Here is a 20,531-nt window from a genome sequence, read left to right as displayed (position 1 = left end):
GAGCTGACGTAAATGGGCACAGCTATGCTGCCAGCACCTGGCCTTTGGCTGATTCACACTGGCTTCAGTATGTCATGCACCTTCAGTGTAAAACACCGCTTAATTGTAGTTGATGGGTAACACCTAAAAACATCCAAGACCTTAATACTACTTTTACTGTTTTCCAAGATTTCACTTAGTTACAGAGGTTCTGTTACATTTCAGTGATAACATACCAGATTTGACCTCAGTTATCTTGGGGGTGAGGTAGGTGGGGTGGGCAGGTGTACCTTCTACTTCTCTTGAAACTAGTATTTCAACTTTCTTTTCTTTCTCTCTTTCCTTATTTGCTTCATTTTTACTTTATGTTGTCCAGTGCACTGCTAAACATTAGTAGTGGTTTTGTAAACATTAGTAGTGGTTTTGTTAATATGCGTCCATAGTTTGCACTCTGTGGCCAGTGGTTTGTCCTGGAGGCAGGAGAGGATGCTGAACACCTGTGCTCACATGGACATGAGTGCAAAACTGCACAGGCCCTCCCAGAATATCGTATCCTACGTCAGCTGGGAAGTAAGAGGGTTGTACCTCTCACAAGGACCACAAACTGGAGCTCTGCGGAGAAAGGGCAGGTAACATTTGCCACTTAAATTAGTGGCAGGTTTGCTGGTTTATTAATCTTGACAGGTAAAAAAAAGTCTCTAAACATTACACTTTTCAATGTGACCTTTTAAAGAAAATATAGTTCAAAATTATGTTTTCATTTAAATGTTTCCTCCAGTTTTATTGCAAACATTAAGAAAAAAGGTGACCCTACAAAGCTGAAGCCAAGTATTTAATTTGGGGTAAATTAGTTTTTTTTTAAAAAACTAATTTACCTCCATTTTCTTGTTGTTGGTGATAGTTTGAAACCACACAGAAGCAAAACAACATTTGTATGCATAGGTCTAATGAAGCCAAGAAAAACACACTCAGTACATGACAACAAAGGAAAGAAACAGATTTCCTTATTATCTCTACTGTCAATTCTATCTGATTATAGATACACTAAAGAATTTCTGTGAGGACTTTGCTTTGTTCTCCCAACCTGATTAAAAAAGTAGCATACTACAGAATCTTAAATGTATCAAAGGGTGGCAGATCAGTGAAGACGATAGATTGTAAGGCAGCTGTAGAGAGAGACTAGCCCACAGCAAGACATGGAGCCACGGGGATTATTTCCAAGGCGGATGCTTCTTTGAGGAAGTGAGGAAGTGACTTGAAATGACTACTGGAAATACTTGGCATCAGAATTTCTTAGAAAGTAAGTAATTTATACAGAACAACATGGGACTTGTGGCAAAGTGAACATATATTTTAAAGGGCCAATGCAAGGTCATACAGCAAGAAACAAAAAAATGCATGAAACATGCATAGGATAAGGAACAATATTCTAGAAGGCAGCTATTCTGTAAGGGACAGTATAGAAGCCACTGGAAGTAAGTTTTTGGTGTTATATTGCAGCAAGGAGAAAGTCTGCCAGCACGTCAATGAGAAGTTAGGAAGTCATGTGTAGTGGCAATAAGGTGGTTACTGCCATGCACATCAAGCTTTTCAAAAGGATTGCAAAGGGTTCAGAAAGTGACCTGATGTTTGGATATGAACCCATTGAAATGGTGGTGGGAAAATAACTCTGTGGAAGGCACAGCCACGCATTGGTCATGATCTTCTTGTGCATACACAAGAAAGAGACTTCTGAAAGTAAATCGCTTTTTAACCCAGCAGAGGAAAGCAGAAGGATATCCAATGATTAGGAATTGAATCCTGAAAAATGCAGACTTTAAGTAATTGCAATTGCAATTTTAAAATAATGATCTCAGTTAACCCCTGGGATAATTTCCCCAAGAACATGGTGGTTTTCTGCTGCTTAGTCTTCAAATCAAGCCTCTAAGAGACCTTCTTGGCTGGACTGGAAGTCATGGCAAAAGGACAGAATGAGATCCCTATGGACACATCTATGTGGGAAATTTGAGATCAAAACGGCACCCACCCCTTAAGAGGGAGTGCAGCTCTCTGGAGGCTTATGGAAATGAATTCTTTAGCCCACTGAACCGATATGAGCAATTTGAGAAAGGTGAAACGCAATGTACAAACCCTGTAGCCCTCAGAGTGGTTTCAATAGGAACTGAAAGTTAATGCTAGGTCCACAAAGGGAAAATACATATCTGTTTAAGAATGACAGTACTGTGAGTCTTGCTATATTCTGCTTTAGGTATCAGACTTAAAAATATATATATCAAGTGTGTCAAGGGGAGGGTGCACAGCTATATGATTTCAGCTGCTAAGGAATTAAGTGGAAAGTCAGCTACATCCTGAACTAGGATTCTTTCTCAGTCCTACAAAACCTGGAGAAATAAGGTAGCAGCAAGAAGGAGAGAGCCAGAGGTGCAAGCGGGAAGAAGTTTCTTTTTCGATAGGTTTCCAGGCAATCCTCCAGAGAATGGCGGAGAAACGGATTACAAGGGAGGTGAAAGGAGACAAGGGGCTTGGGAAAACTGGCATCAGCTGCTTTGTACGGCGCTGGGGAGCTGAGAGCCAGATAAGCAGGTGTAGGTTCCCCTGCTGATGCCGGTGGGGGGTTATTAGAGTGGAGAGCACCAGGGCCTGTGTCCTGTGAAGCCAGACATTGTTGATGCTTTAAGAAGGGACAGGTTTCTTGAACCCCTCTGGCTCCTCGCTTTACTGAGAGGGGAGGAGGCTATTATTCGTGATCTGACTGGGGCCATAACCCAGCCAGCAGCTGGGGAAATAACAACTAATAATGTAAACAGGGGAACTGGGCTGCAGCCCCCTGTATGTAAGCAGGAAAAGGAGTCAGTAGAGGGAGGCTTGCAAAAGCAGTGACCCATAATAAAAAGAGCAGTGCCGGGTTAGTCAGATCAAGCTCCTAAAATAGAAAGGCGCTTTTGATAAATAGGGTGGGCTCATTTGAGTCTTCACTTTTTAAATATACATTTTTCTGTGGAGTCCCCAGGAATGTTGCTTAGAGACTGGTGATGCAATGTGACACTTCAGGCCTTACAAATAAATATTCTGAACTTTAAAATGAAATGCTTAAAACTGAGGCTAAGCCTCCTAGGTACTAACAGGGTTGCAGGCCCAAAGGTTCAGGCTATACTTGAGACGCAGTGAAATTCTGATGTCTGGGTGTTATTATTGGCCTGTACTCAAGCTGACCTTGAGTTTAGCACCTCTCCTTGTCCAGTTTACAGAGCTTCCTGGTGAGAGGAAGGCTCTCACATAGACCCATTTCTTGTTCTACATCTGGTTGACATCTGGGATGGAAACATCAGCCAGGGAGAACAAAACATCTTCTGACCAGAACTGACACAAGTTCTACCCCAAACCGACTGATGCAACTGGTGTTATGTACACTGGGATGAAAGCGTTATACATGAGAGCAAACGAATACAAAGATTGCCATCTGCTGGCCTTGAAAACAGTGCTACCTCCTCACAAGCTGGTGGAAGTGATAAAGCCATTGCAGTGCGCTGCAAATGGTTTCTCAATGGTACAGCTGCAGAGGTGTAGCATTCAGAAAACCACAGAAATAGTCTTGTGATAGTCACAGACAGTCAGTCACAGAAATAGTTCTTGAGATGATTAGGAAAAGGAGACTTCATTAGCTCCAATCATCAACGAGTGGGGCCAGCATCCATCTCTCATGGAGGTATAACCCCACAGGGAAGCTGTACTACTGGCATCTCATGATGCTGAGATACGAGATTGTCCCATTGGTTACCTCTCCCAAATTGCATGCCTGCACGGCTAAATGAATTCAGCCTCAGCAATGAACTCAGCAGCTGCAAGGGTCTGGATTCTCAGCTCACTTTTGCACCTCTGCACAAGAGGGCTTTATGCTAGCATAGGTCTGAACACTGACCCATGCCACCTCCTTTCTCCGGTGTGCTTTCTTTGTCCTTCTCCCTTCCTTTGTCTGGGGAACTGCCAGCTGATGTCGAGCCCTTCTGAACAGAGGGCAAATTCTCTCCTGGCTCTCGCAGCCCCATTTTGTGGTACAAAGCAGATTTAAGCAGGATGGAAGCTGGTGTTTATGCAACTTCTCGCTTTGCACAAATACTAGGATTCTTAATGCAGAGCTCCCAGGTTTGATCTCTTTGACAACTGTTTTGTCCAAACGCAATCACTTACGGCTTTGCACACTTGGAAGAAGATCAAGTAGAAATTGTCCTGCAATACAATCAGCTCATTCACTTATCAGGGAAGACTCAGCTCTCCTCTGCACTGGTAGAGGAACTTCAGTGAGATTCTGCCAGAAAACAAAGCCTACTAATTCAGAGGGGGTTGTTCCTTACATATTTGTGGGCCTTATTATCTATCCTAGAGTATTCTGGCTTACAAATCTTTTTCTCGCACCCTGTAATTTAAATAAAAAAAAAATTTGTGGGTTTGTTTTTTTTTTTTTTTAAGAGTTGTTTTGATTATAAAATTGAAGGGGTAGGAGTGGAGGAGGATCATGTTTAAAAACCAGACTGTGCTACGGTTCAGCAATAAAAGAGCCTTCCAAAACAGGGCTGTGCTCAGTGATTACTCTCAGTGATTACGTGTCAGAATGCTTTGGGGATGAATATAAAAAAAATACTAGCTACAGTGCTGCACATATTCTTGTCCTAACATTCATACTATTCAATTGCGAAGATTCAAATCCTCAGATGGCTTTAAGTCTGAAAAGCACTTAAGCATATATTGAAGTTTCACCTCACTTCCGTGCTTGCATGGCTCTATGGAGGGAAGGCAAGGCAAGGCAAGGCAAGGAAAAAGACTGAAGTAGAATGAGAATTTGATGTTTTTGTCCCTTTGCTCCAGGTCAGACTGAAGACAGTTCAATCCTGAAAGTGACAGCTGGAAATATTGTCACGTGCAGATAATGTACCACTCTTCTTGTCAGGCTGTTTGTGCTCACTTGCAGGCATTCATGGCCCTTTATTTATATGCTATCAGGCGCATTACAGTATTTAATCTTCAGTTGAGTCACTCTTTTCTCTTTCCTTCCTGTGAATAGGCACTCCTGTGTCTCGCTCAGTGGCAGCCTGTGGCTCTCCCTCATCTCCTTTGGGCTGAACTACATCTCTGCCAGACGCTTTTGGAATCTTTCCTTGGTGGGTGGCAGAGGAGGGGGACACCCATTGTGGTGGGGCTCTGGCTGCCAAGTGCTCCACAGGCCAGGGGTCTGTAGGTGGGGGCATGAAAATGGGGAAAAGGAATACAAGTAGTTGGAAGTCCAGGGCTTTTGAGTTCTTTCCTTGAACTACTTTTCAGCACCAGTGTCTCCTACCCAAACCTTGGAGAACGGCACTGGGAGACAGAGAAGAAATGAGCAAGTATCTGCTTATACTAAAGTATTTAGAAAATTGAGTCAAAAGCTTCAAATCATTTAGAGTGGGATGAAGATCCCACAGTCTTCTGTAAGGGGTTCCATTTCCTTTGGGAAGGCCCATGCCAGCCTCCTGAATATGCTGTTTGGCTTGTGAATACAGTTCTTCCTGTTTCCTTGCAGAATTTTGTTTCCCTTCTGTGGCTGTGTAGGAGCAGAACCTACTCACCTGGGAGAGGGGGTGAATGGCTAATTTGGTTAGTCTCATCATTCCACCAGGCCACATGAATCCAGTTACCTTCCTGTACTACTTCTGGAAGCAGAAATAGGCGCAAAATGATGTAGGCAGCTAGTTCTCAAACCATAATTCATGAGATGATGGTGAGTGGTCAGCAGCTGGCAACAGAACAATGCTGACTACTCTGGTGCTTTCAAGTAAAAACACATGAAGAGAGTGCAAAATGGTGTGAGAAGTCTTGAGCTGTGACATTGGTCCGAAGGGTTTTGGAACCAGGGGGTTTATTGTTTGTTTTTTTAAGGTCTGTGACCCAATCTCAGCTCAGGTCAGAACCAAACCCAAACTGGTGCCATGTGGATAGATTTCCATCAGGCCAAAATCTAAGACCACAGTTGAATCCTAATGGTTTCCCTAGCAGAAAAAGCAAAGATACAGTGTCCCTGATACAGTGTCCCTGATACAGCGTCTCACATTGAGGAGACATACACAGGCACCTCTTTCTTGTTCGGCAATACTGGTGTTAATTTTTAATCAAACAATAATAGAAAATCTCGGGTTTGGAGGTTGCTGAGGTAGTCTACTTCACAGGCAGTAAATTCACATAAACAAAATTGGTGTAGAAGGGATTAGGATACACAGCAGAGGTAGGGAGTGGTCTCTGCCATGCACAATCAGTGTCAGTATTTTCATTCAGGATAAAAAATACTTTTTAAGGGTGGAAGAGCTTATGGACATAAATTCCACAGCTCAATTTTGCACTGCAGGGTGAGAGACATTTTTCACAGTTATTGACAAAGGACATTCCAGCAACTAGTGAGATCTGGATTTCATTATGTATTTTGGGCTACAGTGCAAAAGTACTATCTGCCAGAAAAAATGTGGTCGGAGCACGTTTTATTAATATATTGCTGCTGTTCTTGGATTATACCCCTGTAGAGGCTCACATCTGAAATGACACATCTGATAGGCTATACATTAGCATTTCAAGGTTTATTTTTTGGATCTGATTCCCTTACAATATACAGAGTCTACATATATACCTATTTTTAAGCATTCAGAGACAGACCATCACTGCCCTTCTCCGGTAGGTCATTGTGGTCTGTTTATGGAGCACTTCAGTGCCCATGTGCTAGAAGCACCAGTATTACTATAGTGCAGTAATTTCTTACCATTGAGTTTGGTGCCACTTGACGTACTGTATGACTAGAGAATGACTTCCCAGTCCAGGCAGCTTCTGTCTAAATACGTGGGATAAAGCAGTCCAGCGTTGTTAATATTTCTTTCCAATGAATCTGAGTCCAGTAGAAACAGTGGCAGGAGGCCTGTGCTGAGCAGACCTGGAAGACCAAAAGAAGTGCATTTATTTCCCCACCGCCTCACCTTAGAGAGTTATATTAATGATAAAACCTCCCTGACAATTCAAGGTCTCCAAAAAGAACAAAATAAAAGAGAAGGAAATCTGTATAACAGATTTATTCAGAGAAATACACAGTAAGGACTGATATTTCCATTGCTGGTTTTGCTTTCTTATCTTCATGTAAAAGGCAGCCTTGTATGTAAACCCACACGTGTTCTTGATATATGAACCCAGCTGCCTTGAAATCAATGGCAAAGTTCCTGTCCTCAGTGAAGACTCCTGGATTTTGCTCATATTTATAGGATACAATTAAGCTGAACACTTAAGGGAGATCACAGCCTTCCAAAAATTAAGGAGGAGAGAGAAGAAATGAGAAAGCAAGTATGTTGTGAAAGAGATCCCAGGTGAAATAATTGGTCCAATTTTTCATGTCTGGATGTTGTTATTTTTTCCATAATTACTATAGCAAGGTCCTGCTTCCACTGAGGGGAGGTGACCTGGGATCTTTCCAGTAGCGATGGAAATTTAACACACAAATGACCAGAACTTTTAAAGCTGCTTTACACATGTGTGTCAGCACTGGGAGAATCAGGATATAGCAGACATCATTTAATCAAATACAAAATTTTGTGAGTGTTTGTATCCATGCACTCAAAATGGAGAGCAAGGAATGGAAAACCGCTATCTACCAAGCAGAGATTTTCTTAAGTATCAAGTAATGTACAGTGGTGTAGGCATGGCTAAAACATGATTTAGATATCTTACTTCTTGCCAGTATCTTAGAAAGTCACATTGTTGGAGTAAGGAAGTCTAATTCACACTGATATACATCTACTGCTGTTGGAAATACCACTGTATTTGGACCTCTAGTTCTCTTCAGTCTCCTTTCAACAGATGTGGCTAACATTAAATGGTCACATGATGCAGATGCTTATGAAGTAGCCAACTCGCTTCACCTCCCATGGTGAAAATCTGGAGATTGTCTAATCTCGATATGCATGGGGCCACATCTCTGTGCTCTCTAAAACCATTTGGGATCTATCACATCTCTGCAGGACACAAAGCAGATGACCAGGTACCAAATACATTTTGTCACTTCTGCACACACTGTCTGATTTTCATTTGTGTTACTAGTGTTATAGTTGTTACCCCTCCCGGAGATAAAAACCCCCACAACCAACAGCAAAACCAACCCAATCCTATTATGGACTAACAACGTTGCAATTTATCAAAAACTGCCTACTGAAAGGTACTGGTTTCACACCTCCACCAATACCCCCCCTCTTGAAAACTGTCTGCAAATATTGCTAATAGTTGTCTGATGCTAAAAATATGACCAGCACTCCAAGACTATTTACCCTTATCTCACCCCTGGAAGTATACTGTTACATCTGATATAACCTTATTGTTATTAACTGCTAAGAATTCATTATGATGAATTCTTTTATGATTTCATCCATGGTGGCTATTAGTAGCCTGGCTATGGGCAGGATACTATTGTACCTGCAATCAAAAATCTGGAACATCGAGAAAATCACTTCTTCAGGGAGATGATAATCTCTGTTGAAGACAATGGGTGGATAGATGGATGCGAGAGCTCAAGGGACAATGAGAGAATGGAGGCAGGAGTGCCAGGCCATTGTGATAGCCCACCATTGGCCAAATTTATGTCAATTAAGTCATTGGCAGTGGTGTGGGGAGGTTTTAGGGATTTCTAAGGAACAATATGAAGGAGAAGAATGAACATTTTTTTTTCCCCAAATGTGAGTGGCAAAATGAGTTTTTATTCATCAACAGCAAGAAGCAAAGGAAACTCAGTACAGAACTACCTTTCATTACTTAGTTCATTTAAGGCAAGTTCTCAAGTTTTTATGTTAGAGAAATATTTCTTTATTGCTGTACTGGTAGCCAAAAATGTCTGACATCTGTATGACTAACATCTGCATACCATCATGCACAGCAGACGGTGGGCTATAAAATGTCAAGAAGTTTTGGTAATGGAAAGATCAGCAACAGACTGGAACACCAACCAGAACTATTTATAGAGGGAGAGATTTGATTCTCTTTGAGAACAACACAAGTGATTGAGAGACTGAGAGACTGACTTACGAGGAAATAGTGAAATAAGTAGATACATTAAGCTTGGGCAAACGACAGGCCACCAGGCTGTGATATGAAGAATCAGAGAGCAGGAGATTTTTTACTGGGAAGGTTGGGGCAATGGAATCACTGGACAAAGGCAAGTCTAGGGTGAGACCTTTGAGGCTAAGGACAGGATGTGTTAAACTTTGCAATTAACTTCCCCAAGGAGAAGACAAGAGCCCATGGTGCCCAAGTCACTTAAATCTGGACTGGGCAGAGCACTAGAGGATATCTTGTTGGCAGGTGAATATGTCCTAGATAACTGTATTGGCCTTCCAACCTGGAACAGGTTGCCCAGAGAGGTTGTTGAGTCCCCATCCCTGGAGGTGTTCAAGGCCAGGCTGGACGTGGCCTTGGGCAACCTGGTCTAGTGGGAGGTGTCTCTGCCTATGGCAGGGGGGTTGGAACTCAACGATCTTCAAGGTCCTTTCCAACCTAAACCATTCTATGATTCTATGATTCCATCTCATTCTGGCATTCCAGTTCTGCAGAGTATTGGGTACACACAGGCATCCTGTGCAGAAAGAAGGAAAATAGGAAGTGCTCACCTGAGCTTCAGGTGTGACTTGACCTTATGTAAATATGAGCCTGCTGGCCATGCAGAACAGGTGCAGCTCTTGGGGAGGGAGCTTGGCTCTGCTAGGCTCACACATCATCAGCAAACTCGTTAGCTAAACTAGGCTAAAATGTGAAGGCATGGCTGAATTGTTATCCCCTCTCATATCTGCCAATTCTAACACCGCCAGTGCAGCTATGCAGCCATAACTGAAGGCAGACCTGGAAGGTGGCAAGTGGCAGTGCGGTTGTAATTTGGAGCTAAACTCAGCTGACAGCCCTGGTTCAGGCAAAGTGGGAGACGGGATACCAGCTGGATTCCCAGAGCTCTCAGCAGTGTGGCAAGCTAACTTTTACCTTGTACTTTTTAAACGGTTAAGGTTTGATGAGTTGATCTTAAATAATAATAGACATAGCACCTCCCTGTATCACCACAGGCTTTAAGGGACTGAGTCATCTTCTTGACTTTAGAAACGTGCTTGACAGATTTTCCAAGTCAGGGCTGTATGCAGTGTGGAAAGAGCCCTAACTTTGTCACTGTCCTTGGTTTTGTGGATTAGCTTGGTATTGAATAGGTGTGTCACTACATTGGCAGGAGCAGCATATGTGTAGGGCTGTTGTAGAGATAAAAACCTGATGATTTCTATGTGTTGATTCTTTCAGTCTATTCACATGTGAGTTAAACAATCTTAAAAGAGCTGGAACTGGTACCCAAGTGTGTTTTAGTGACCATGTATACATAAACAGATTGTCCAGAGTTGTTACACGGTAACAGCAGCCTATTACACAACCTTGGGATTTGCCACTAAACTATACCATAACTGTTTTGCAACGCCATCTAGTGACACATATGGATGCCTCAAACCCAAACAAACTGGCTTTTGTCTGATTTTATTGCGCTGAATTGAACAGCCAATGGTTTTGCAAGGAAAAGAAACGTTTACATTTTACAGCAGTGACAGTTAGGCCCACAGATAATGAGAGGAGCATTTGATTCATAGGATCTGAGCTCTTAGTTTATTCTAAACGAAAAATAAAATTGTCCACTGAAGCAATAACCTGTTCCCAGGCAGTATTGAAGTTGGGCTGCCGCTCACAGTCCTACCTCAGCTTCGGGTCTTGGTGTGAGGCCTCATGGTATTCAAATTTCCCACTGCTTTTAACATCAATTAAAAACCACTTCCATTTATGCTTCATATAAAATTAACCCCCAAATAAACATGGTATGTAAATTATACTGGTGCTCTTCTTTTAGAGTGAATTAAAATATCCTTCCCTTAATCAGAAGCCTATTAAAATGGAAGCCTTGCTACGAAGTTATTGATGAGTTCCCCCTTTGTTAAGCCTGCTATATAGTTACCTTCCAAGATTTATAAATCTGTGAGGAATCAGAGGGAATAAGAGTGATAGAGAGTCACTGAAAACCCAATAACCTCATTTCTCTGTCTAGAAAGCCACAAATCTTTTTTTCCCCATACTTTTTCAAACTTTAATACTTTGGAAAGTATTGAATTATTACTGAATTTTTTACTTTGGAACTGATACATTTTTTCTCTACTTAAAAAAAAGACTAATGAAAACCTTATGTTTGAAAAATGTATGAATTCTGAGGAATGGTGAAGCCCTTATTATCTGGCAGCAAGCTTGTAACTTCATTCCCACCCTTTCTAGTGACCATTCTTACTCTGGTTCTCCATTCGCCATCCTTGAACAGGTCATAAGAAGAAGTTACTTTGCCTCTACTGTATTCTTCCCATCCTGTCCCTTTTGAAGGGTTCTGGCCTTTTCACAGCGCAAACATTTGGTGTTGTGTTTTTTGCATCGAACAGAAAGTTTTTGGAACAATCCCTTAATCTGAAACAGCCGTCTCTTCCCTTATATCCCTCTCTAGCTGACTCTACAGCTGGAGGCCTGTGTGATTAAGTGATGCGCTCTTCTCTGAGCAGAACCCAGCACAGGCCAAACTTACTCGTAGGGGGAGAAACAGTACTTAAAAACTTACCCCATGTGTATGTGGGGAAAAAATTAACACATTCAGACCAGGGGAATTCTCCATCACCCGTGCTAAATACTGGGTGCCCTCTAGAAGGCAGCCTGTAATTTGAACAGAAGCTATGAGGGTGCGATGCAGCGATAACTGGGAGCCCTATTTGTGCGATAAGCCTATTTTAGTTATAAAATCTCTGACCACGGATACATCTCTGTAGAAGGCAAATTCTCTTTCCGTTATTGCAGGAAGCAAGCGTAATAACACACCATCTAGCAGGTCAGAAATACATGTGGCTAGGCATTGCTAAGTGTTTTTATTAGAATCAAGTGGGACAATGCAGAGCAATGCCGTGGTGCCTTCATTTAGTACATGCACTGAACCATCTCAGGCCAGTGTTTATATGTGGATCTGAACAGACTCGTATAAATACAAGCCTCAGTCCCTGTCGCGCCATTCACAAAGGAGCTGTTATGGCAATGCCCTTTTTTTCCTGTTTCACACATTGTGGTCTATCTTAGAGGATAATGCTGTCTATATCTGTTATTTCCTATTTGAGATCCTGGAACTGAAGGCTGACATTTAGCAATACCCAAGCCTCTGCAAGGCACTTTTGAAATACAGCCTGTGCCTTATGACAGCCTTAATCTTAGTCACAGTTTGCAAACATGGAAACAAAGGTGTAGGAAATTTCAGTGGCTTGATCTGCCACTCCTTCTATTGGGAATAGAATTCAACAATGTCGGCTTCCCTTCCCTCTCTGTCTGCACAGGACATGGACTCAGACCTGCTGTTCTTGAAAGTGGGTTTAATGTCTTATCAGCTCTTCCAGTCAATGAAAAAATGGACTATGCAGAAGGGGGGGGAAAGTACATGAACATTTGGATGATCCTGCATACCTGTGTATTACCTTGAAAAGCTTCCTAAGGATACGACACAAGTTCTATCATTTTAATTCTAAAATGCATGGCCTATAAATGCCAGTAATGCCTTGTTAAAAGCAGCCAGTCTTAGGACACTGCATATTTTGAACCCTGGAATGTATGATTCATTTTTAAAAATGTATTTTTTCTGTTGCTGCTACTAGTGGGCCTCTCATCACCTCATCTGTGTATTTTTGCCTTTCCTGTCCTTAGCCACAAAAGATAGGATTCCCATTCCTGCAGTCTTTCCAGCCCATAGAACGCTACAGCATTAGCTGTGGGTTTGTCTGTCGAAAAACCCAAAGGTGTCCTGCTCCGATTTAATAAGCATGTTGCATGGATAGCAATCACTCTGCGGCCCTGATGTCAGGGAAGGTTTTTAGAGTTTAGCAAGCCTGGCAGTCATCTGTGCATAGAAAAGGAAAACCAAAAAGAATGGAGATCCATTGCTTATGACTGACTGCATTGCTGCTTCTACTTTTGTGATATTTAAAAATAAAATGTCCACTGTCTTGATTTTAAATCAGAAAAGTAAGCATCTTTGTTATTGGAAAAGATATGGATGTAAACAGCCTTCTTTGTGTGTGTTTGTACATGACCGGTCAGTAAATTACTTTTCTTGCCCATTTCAGTTCCAGTTCTGCAATGGCCACATCTTAAATCACCGACTGCAGCACCCACTGTCAGCGTCACGTGTCTGAGATGGCAATGACAGTCCCGGATGTGAGAAGCATAACCCTCCAAGTCCAGAGTTTGAGTCCCAGCAAATGAGAAGTTCTGATGAGGAAGAGGTGAAGGAACATGTTGGCCTCCAGCAACTGACTTCAGAAAGAGCTTGCATTTGTTTGGACCAGGGCTGCAAACTGCAGAAATGCCTTGGGTATGTTGGCCTCATTCATTTACTGTACAGGAAACACATTATCAAAGATGTTTGACAGGTAAAACTGGGAATGTAGTATTTGGAAAGCCACGCCCCTTGTGATGACATCTCCAATCAGGTATCCAGAGTTGCCAGTAATTCATTATATTCTTCCTTATGTAAAACTCAGTCCTGCTTTTTCAGTCAAACGCAAACTCTCAAAAATCCTACTGGGGACATAGGATCATATTAGGTGTAAAAGCGTCCATACTGAATCACACCTTGGAGTCTGCATTGATGCTTATGGAGATTGTATATGTCAAGAGAAGGATCAGAGTCCGGGGTGAGCACAAGGGCTGTGAACTGCACTATGTGAATTCCAGATGTAAGCGGAGACTCTCCGTCCACAGCCTTCCTCTGGAGCTCAAACATAGAATTGATTGTAGAATCGTCTAGGTTGGAAGGGACCTTTAAGATCATCGAGTCCAACTATCAGTCTAACACTGCCAAAACCACCACTAAACCATGTCCCTAAGCACCACGTCTACCCGTCTTTTCAGTTTCTCAAGGGATGGTGATTCCACCACTTCCCTGGGTAGCCTGTTCCAATGTTTGATAACCCTTTCAATGAAGAAATTTTTCCTAATATCCAATCTGGGTGTCATCTTACGGAGCAGGCATGGCATGCTGCATTGCTGATGTCCTCTGTACAGCAACAGCTTGTTATGTTTTCCTTCTTTTCTGAATATTGCACAGGCAGCTGTGTGAGCTGTGTGAACACTTTGCCCCGGGGAATGCTGTGATACATGTAAGATACTGGGACGGGTGCTGGCAATGTCTATAGAGCTCTGTGATCTCAGATGATTTGAGAGAGGAGAGAATTTTGTTTCGTCGCCAAAACCAGAACAGGAAGAAGGAATTTGTAGGCCCATTATGTTACAATATGCAGCCTTGGTGTCCACAGATAACTCTTCAGACATAGTGATTCTCTAATTAAAGGCAGGGCTGTTTGAGGAACGTGTGATTCCAGCTTATTTGAAAGTCTGTGAGAGGACAAACCTAGCATAAAAAAATGCCCCAAAATATCAACATAAGCAGAACTGTTCACAGGAGGGAGCAAAAATGTAGTAGCTACTTGTGAGCAGCCACTGCACAGGTTCAAACTGAAGGAAGCAGGTATTGAAGAAGGAAATGGAAATCCTGCAACAGATAGCCCTACACCTCTTGAAACTGGCAGGGTTCAGTAGCAGCCTGCAAGCAATGAGGTAAACTGAGGACCTTCACTGAGTCAACTCTGAATTGGTGGCATAATCCATCACTGATGATGGAAGACACAGCTACTTGATTCACCAGGAGCAAAAAAATGAAACCCCTCTGTGGTGTTTTCCCTGGGTTCAAACTGCCTTCATCAGACTATTCACAGATGTCAGTGAGAACAAATGCCTACAGATACCATCCACCTCCAGTGCTCTTCCTGTGTCAGTCGAATCAGGTGCTAGAGGGATTCCCAAGCATTCATAAAACTTAGTGTTTATAGAGAGCTTGCAGGAGGCAAATGGGAAGGCTACAGAATGCTAATAACTAATAATCCAAGCAGACTCTGTGGCTCCTCTTTGGAGGAACGTTTTGAGAGCTTCTCCATCGGAGGAGCCACTGAAGATAAAAATTCACAGCCCAAATCTCCTAGTTTGTGTCAGTATCAATATCTTGAGGGATGCAAGTGAGAATGAGTAAGAAGAGAGTAGCTTCGCATTTGCTTTGTGCACCGTTCAATTGAACTGGCTTGCTGGAGTAACTCAGACATATCTGAGAATCTCTTTCATTTTACTTGTTCTTTTTCAGGACAAGGGTGAGTTGTGGAGGAAATGGAACCATCTGTTAAATCATGACATCCGATAGAAAATCCAGCCTTTCTCTTGGTTTACTACCTGGGTAAAAAGTTTATTTATATGAGATGCTGGATCGCTTTGTGAACTACTTCAGCAGGCCAAGCCAAGCTGGTCTTCCAGCACCATGAATTTATATCCTTACCATGGCTTCCTGCCAGCATCCTCTCCATTGAACTGTATTTACATTAGCACTGTAAAACATTACTTCATTCAAGTGCCTGAAGTGAAGCACTCTCTCCCTCCATGCACTTAGTTCTTGATTGTTGCCAGCTGGTGAGAAGTTAGCTGATTGCCTTTCCCATCTGGGCCCTGCCATGCTGAATATAATGAGAATTAAAGCCACTGATTCACTGGGATTGCTCAGGTTCTGCTGTTGGTTTTAGTTGTCTGTAGCTGGTATAAATGCAAAATATTGGACAATTAATTTCTTTAACTAAGATGGAAAGATAAACCTTTCATTTGAAAGATAAATACCTTCAGCTGGCATTGCCTTGGGCATCAGATCTTGGCATCCTTAAGTCTATATACTGGTAAGTGATCTGGATGATGATTCATTGCATTTCAGTCTGTTTTTTCTTCTGTAACTTTCAAAGCTTTATACAAAGTGGAATTATTTTCATTTTATGGAAGGTAGAAATGGAGGAAGAAAGAGGCAGATCATATTGTCTAAGCTGGTGTAGAGCCTCATGTGAAGCTTCTCTAGTCTGCTGAATCAGTGGGATGGTTCTAAGGTCTCTCACTGATAGAACTATGACAAATTCTATAGGAATAAGAGATAAAATAGGTTTGATTCTCCTTAGCATGCTCTGACACTGAGGCTGTATTACTTGTGAATAAACACTTCAAAATGGAGTAAAAATCATACATTGTTCTATAAGGGCTTGCTGAAGGGTGAACTTTGCTGCGTTTATTTCAAGAGAAGGTTTGAATAAGGATTTTTCATTCTTGAATTTCACTGAATGCATTTAAATTACTCTTATTGCCCTGTGTCACACCATATTCCCAAAAGGCACAGGACTTTGCTAACTCACAAGAACAAGAAAGCAAAACCATCTGGTCTTATGACCGAAAATGTATGAAAGATAACAGCTGACAAATGTGATGTGTGTGTTAAATTACATTTAAGAATAAAATACATCACCCTACCTGGAAGTTAAAAAAAAAAAAACAAACCAAACAAACAAAAACACACACACAAAAAACAACCTAAGAAACAATCTCTTTATGCTTTTAACACTAAGAAATATGTGAGAGCTAATTTAAGGAGAATAATTGTTAAATAGTTTGGAAATTAGATTTCTCATAGAAGCGTCCCTGTTTCGGTACACTTAATTGTCTCAGAGTTAACATGGAGACTGGGGTATGGCAAAAAGTTTCTCACAACAATAAATTTCTGGTTTAAAACACAGATCTGGGTGTCGGGAGACTGCATTTCACTTTTTGTCTTAGTGGCCCTTGCCTGGACCGACACCAGGACCTTACGAAGCCTTAAGATGCTTGGATACAAGGTTTGAAGGAGGTTATAAGTACTGCTATTTCTCTTAGTATTATTGCTTCAATTTTATTCTTTCCTTGTTCTTGTTTTGTTCAGACTTTATCTTCAGTCTGTGGAAACCACAAGCAGAGAATAAGGAAATGTTTTTGTGACTTTGTGGGAGGTGAGCAAAGGAGGTGTGTTGGGGGGCTGTAAGGATGATCAGCGATGACAACGACTGGCACTTCCTTCTTCCCTAGGGGCAAAAAATCCCCAAAACAAACAAAACCAAATTTCTCCATTCCTACTGTGGTACCTACCAGTGGAGCAGTAATATTCATCAGGGCCTCTGTACACCACCTTCAGGGTTTGGGGGAAGGAAAAAAAATTAATGGAAACTTGTTTTAAATTTGCTGTATGTGTGTTTGCATCTTCATGGGAAGAAACAATTTCCACAAACCAAAACCACTGGACAACTGCAGTCTTTCTTAGAGGTCCCTCACTGGAGGTGAAGCCCACCTCTCCCTCCTGGGCCCGCAGGCAGCTGCTGCTCTCTCTCCTGTTCAAACAGCTTCCCGGTGCTGTGACCCTGACTGAGGGTGACTCTGCCTCACTGAAGCAGGTATCTCTTTCTAAATCTTGAACACACCAGCTCTGACTGTCTCTGCACCCTGTCAGAAAATATATCCTGCCTCCCATGATACAGCACTGGAGGGATTCTCTTGGAGTAAGCGCAGGTGACACCAGTGGAGATGCATTTAAATTTGCCTGGGAACATGGCCTTATTTCTAATGAAGACTATATTGACTTCTCTTGTCTACAGGGTCATGGCTGGTCAGCAATAAAAGAACATTAAAGGCTCTGGAAGTCCATTTTGGATCTCTCAAAGACTGTGAGCGCTTCTATTTATTTATTCTCCCTTCCCTTCTCTTTGGTGTAGATTAGAGGTAAAATTCTCCAGAGAGTGGAATGCTCATTAAGATTCACGATACCTCCCGGTATGCAGAGGCTGGGATTACCACATGAAGGGCATCTTGCTATTTTTGCCTCTGGTCCAGTCCCTTTGAAGGGACTCTGGAACACTTTACAGTCGTGCAGATTTATGTGCACTGTGCAGCCTGCCAGAGCTTTCTGACATACTCCTGTAAACTAATTATGGGAAGCTGCCCCAGGCCGCTGTCATTAAAAATACATTCTTAGCATTTCATGAACAAAGCTTAGTTTCCTCCTTCTGTTCCTATAGGATGTGATCTGTTTCCTGACAGATGTTTATCCTAAAACATCAAGTGATTGTTTCTGAGGAAAGTAAGTGAATAACAGCATAGCGTGTTACCTAGGATGAGTTACAATGTGAATCCTGAACTCCCAGCGTGATCTGGACTTCTCCAGTACCCAAGAAAATTGCTTTTTAAGATTTTTAGTTTTTCTAAATTCATTGTAATTGGAGACTGGGCACTTTAACTTCTGTAGTTTGTCATCAAGCCTTCCTTTTCAACACTGCCTTAGAATGGTTTTTGACCAAAAGCCATTACCCACCCACTGGCTGTTTGGGCACCTGAACGAAATGAGTTGATCCATCCAACTGCTTGTGCCTTGCTGGTTCCTAGGCGCTACAACATGGGGTGCCAGGAAAGGCGGACAGATATAGAATAAACAAGAATGGTTGTTGGCAGGAGCGGAGTGCTGGCTCATGTAGGCAGATAAACACAACGTGTTTTGGCTGACTGAATCGCATGTGTGATCCCAGGCCCCTGGAGAGCAGGGCAGGCTGCGCGCGCATGGGCCCTGTGTGCCCAAAGCCAACTCTGAGGTTACGAACGCAGATGTAGATGTTCCTGACGTGCACATCATAAACAATGCCCTTGGGAGCACTTGTTCCCCAGCTAGGCAAGGAGCGTGGGGACTAGGTGGAATAGGGAGACCAGATTCAATTCATAGCCTTACAATCCATCCCTATGGAGTGAGACTGAGGCACCTTCTGGCTCAGACAGGTGGTGAGGATATCACCATTTACCTGATTATCTCAGGCCATCTGAGCTGCCAGAACTGTGTATGCTTCAGACTGCCTAACCTGTTAATTACTATATTATAACTCCAACCTCAGTGAAAGGCCTGACATACGTCAAGTTGTTAACCTGAGCTGTAACTTAGACTTGTATTGGGTCAGTGAGAAGAGTGCACGTAGGAACTTCAGCATGTCACTACTGTTGCATGTGGATGATATCAACTGGTGTCCTAATTCCTGTTAGGACATAAACTCCGGTGTGCATTTTAGATGTAATGTGTATGTGTACAGTGCTCACGCAGGTTTTGATTTTAAAGGGTCTTAAAATACCAGGGTGGTGTTCTTCCCAAGGTTTTCAGTTTGTGTGTAGGTCAAACACCAGATGATCTGCTGCAGCACAAGGCTTTGAACTGATCCCTGAAATCCTATAGCCATCTTCCTGCTATAAGGTTTTGAGCTACCAAGTAAAATGCACTGGGGAAAAATAATATGCAGAAGGATGTCCATATTTTCCATCTGTAAATGCTTAAGACCGAAGATTCCAGAAGAATACTTATCTGTTCTGTGATAGTATTATTGCGTAACTTCTGATTTAAATTCCCTCTACCCCCCACGTTTTGTTTTTTTTTTTTTTTTTTTTTATTTAATATCTTACAAGGGATCTAGGTTAGCAATGGAGGCTGGGCCGCAACACAATACTTGCCATGAAGTCTTCTGCTGCACAGTTGTTGGTGGGTTTTTTATTTTTTTCCCCTGCAAATGATAGGTCTGAAATTCTCCTACAGAGTGATATCAAAGCAGGAACTGAACCCAAAGAACACCCTCTTCTGACTGCCACACATGCACAGAAGAGGAAACATTGAGAAGGAGGTTTTCAGTGGGGTGAAGATTTGAGGGGGCAGAAAGCTTCTTCCAAATGCTGCTGGAGATGCCAGGAGCTGCAGAGAGGAGTCAGTGAGAAAAAGGGGATTGAGAAACAAAGTGAAGGGACATTCGGGAAAGTGCTGGTACATATCTAGACAAACTGAGGTGGGTTTAGAGAAGAATCGCAGGGCGCTCTTCCCTATACCTCGTCCCATGAAGTGGTGTGCAGTGGGGGGAGAGCCCCTCGCTAACACGGATGGTGGTTATCTGATTTCCATTACCTGAAGATCTGGCTCTTGACCTGATAGTTTTCTACTCACTCTTGGCATTAGTGTAAATGATTAAAGGAACAGAGGAGCAGAGAATCAGTCTGTGAGCCCATGGGAATACTGGAGAAGCAGCACAGCATAATCCCTAATTTGAAACGGGTGAGGCAGTAATTGAGGTGTACAGGGTGGGGAGTGATGTGGTCAAGTAAAGAATTGGCGGAATTAGCTGTCTGTTTGTGCATGTGGCTATTCTGGCTATTTTTCTTTTTCTCAGCAGCATAGCTTGGATCTGAGCCTATTCCAGACAATCCTGTCTTTCCCCTTCCTTATTTCCCATACGAAAGGTTGAGCAAAATCTAATGATAAACAAACTGTGGGCTTAAACTTTCCTTTAGGATTTAAAGGAAAAACGTTCTCTCCTTGCCCCCTGCCCTGCCCCCACCCCCAAATTTCTCATGGTTTTCCCGCTTGTTCTGTGAAAGATTCTCAGGTTTTTCTCCTGAAAGCTGATGCTGATAGCTTGCCCCAGCAGGGGACCCAGTGAACTCCCACAGCAGAATGGGGCAGAGCTGGGTGCATCTCTGGTTTTGGTGTCTTTTTTTTTCTGGAAGGGCAAAAT

The sequence above is a fragment of the Vanellus vanellus genome (genome assembly GCF_965231255.1).
Source record: "Vanellus vanellus genome assembly, chromosome: 1".
Classification (NCBI taxonomy): Eukaryota; Metazoa; Chordata; class Aves; order Charadriiformes; family Charadriidae; genus Vanellus; species Vanellus vanellus.
This window is presented reverse-complemented; position numbering follows the sequence as displayed.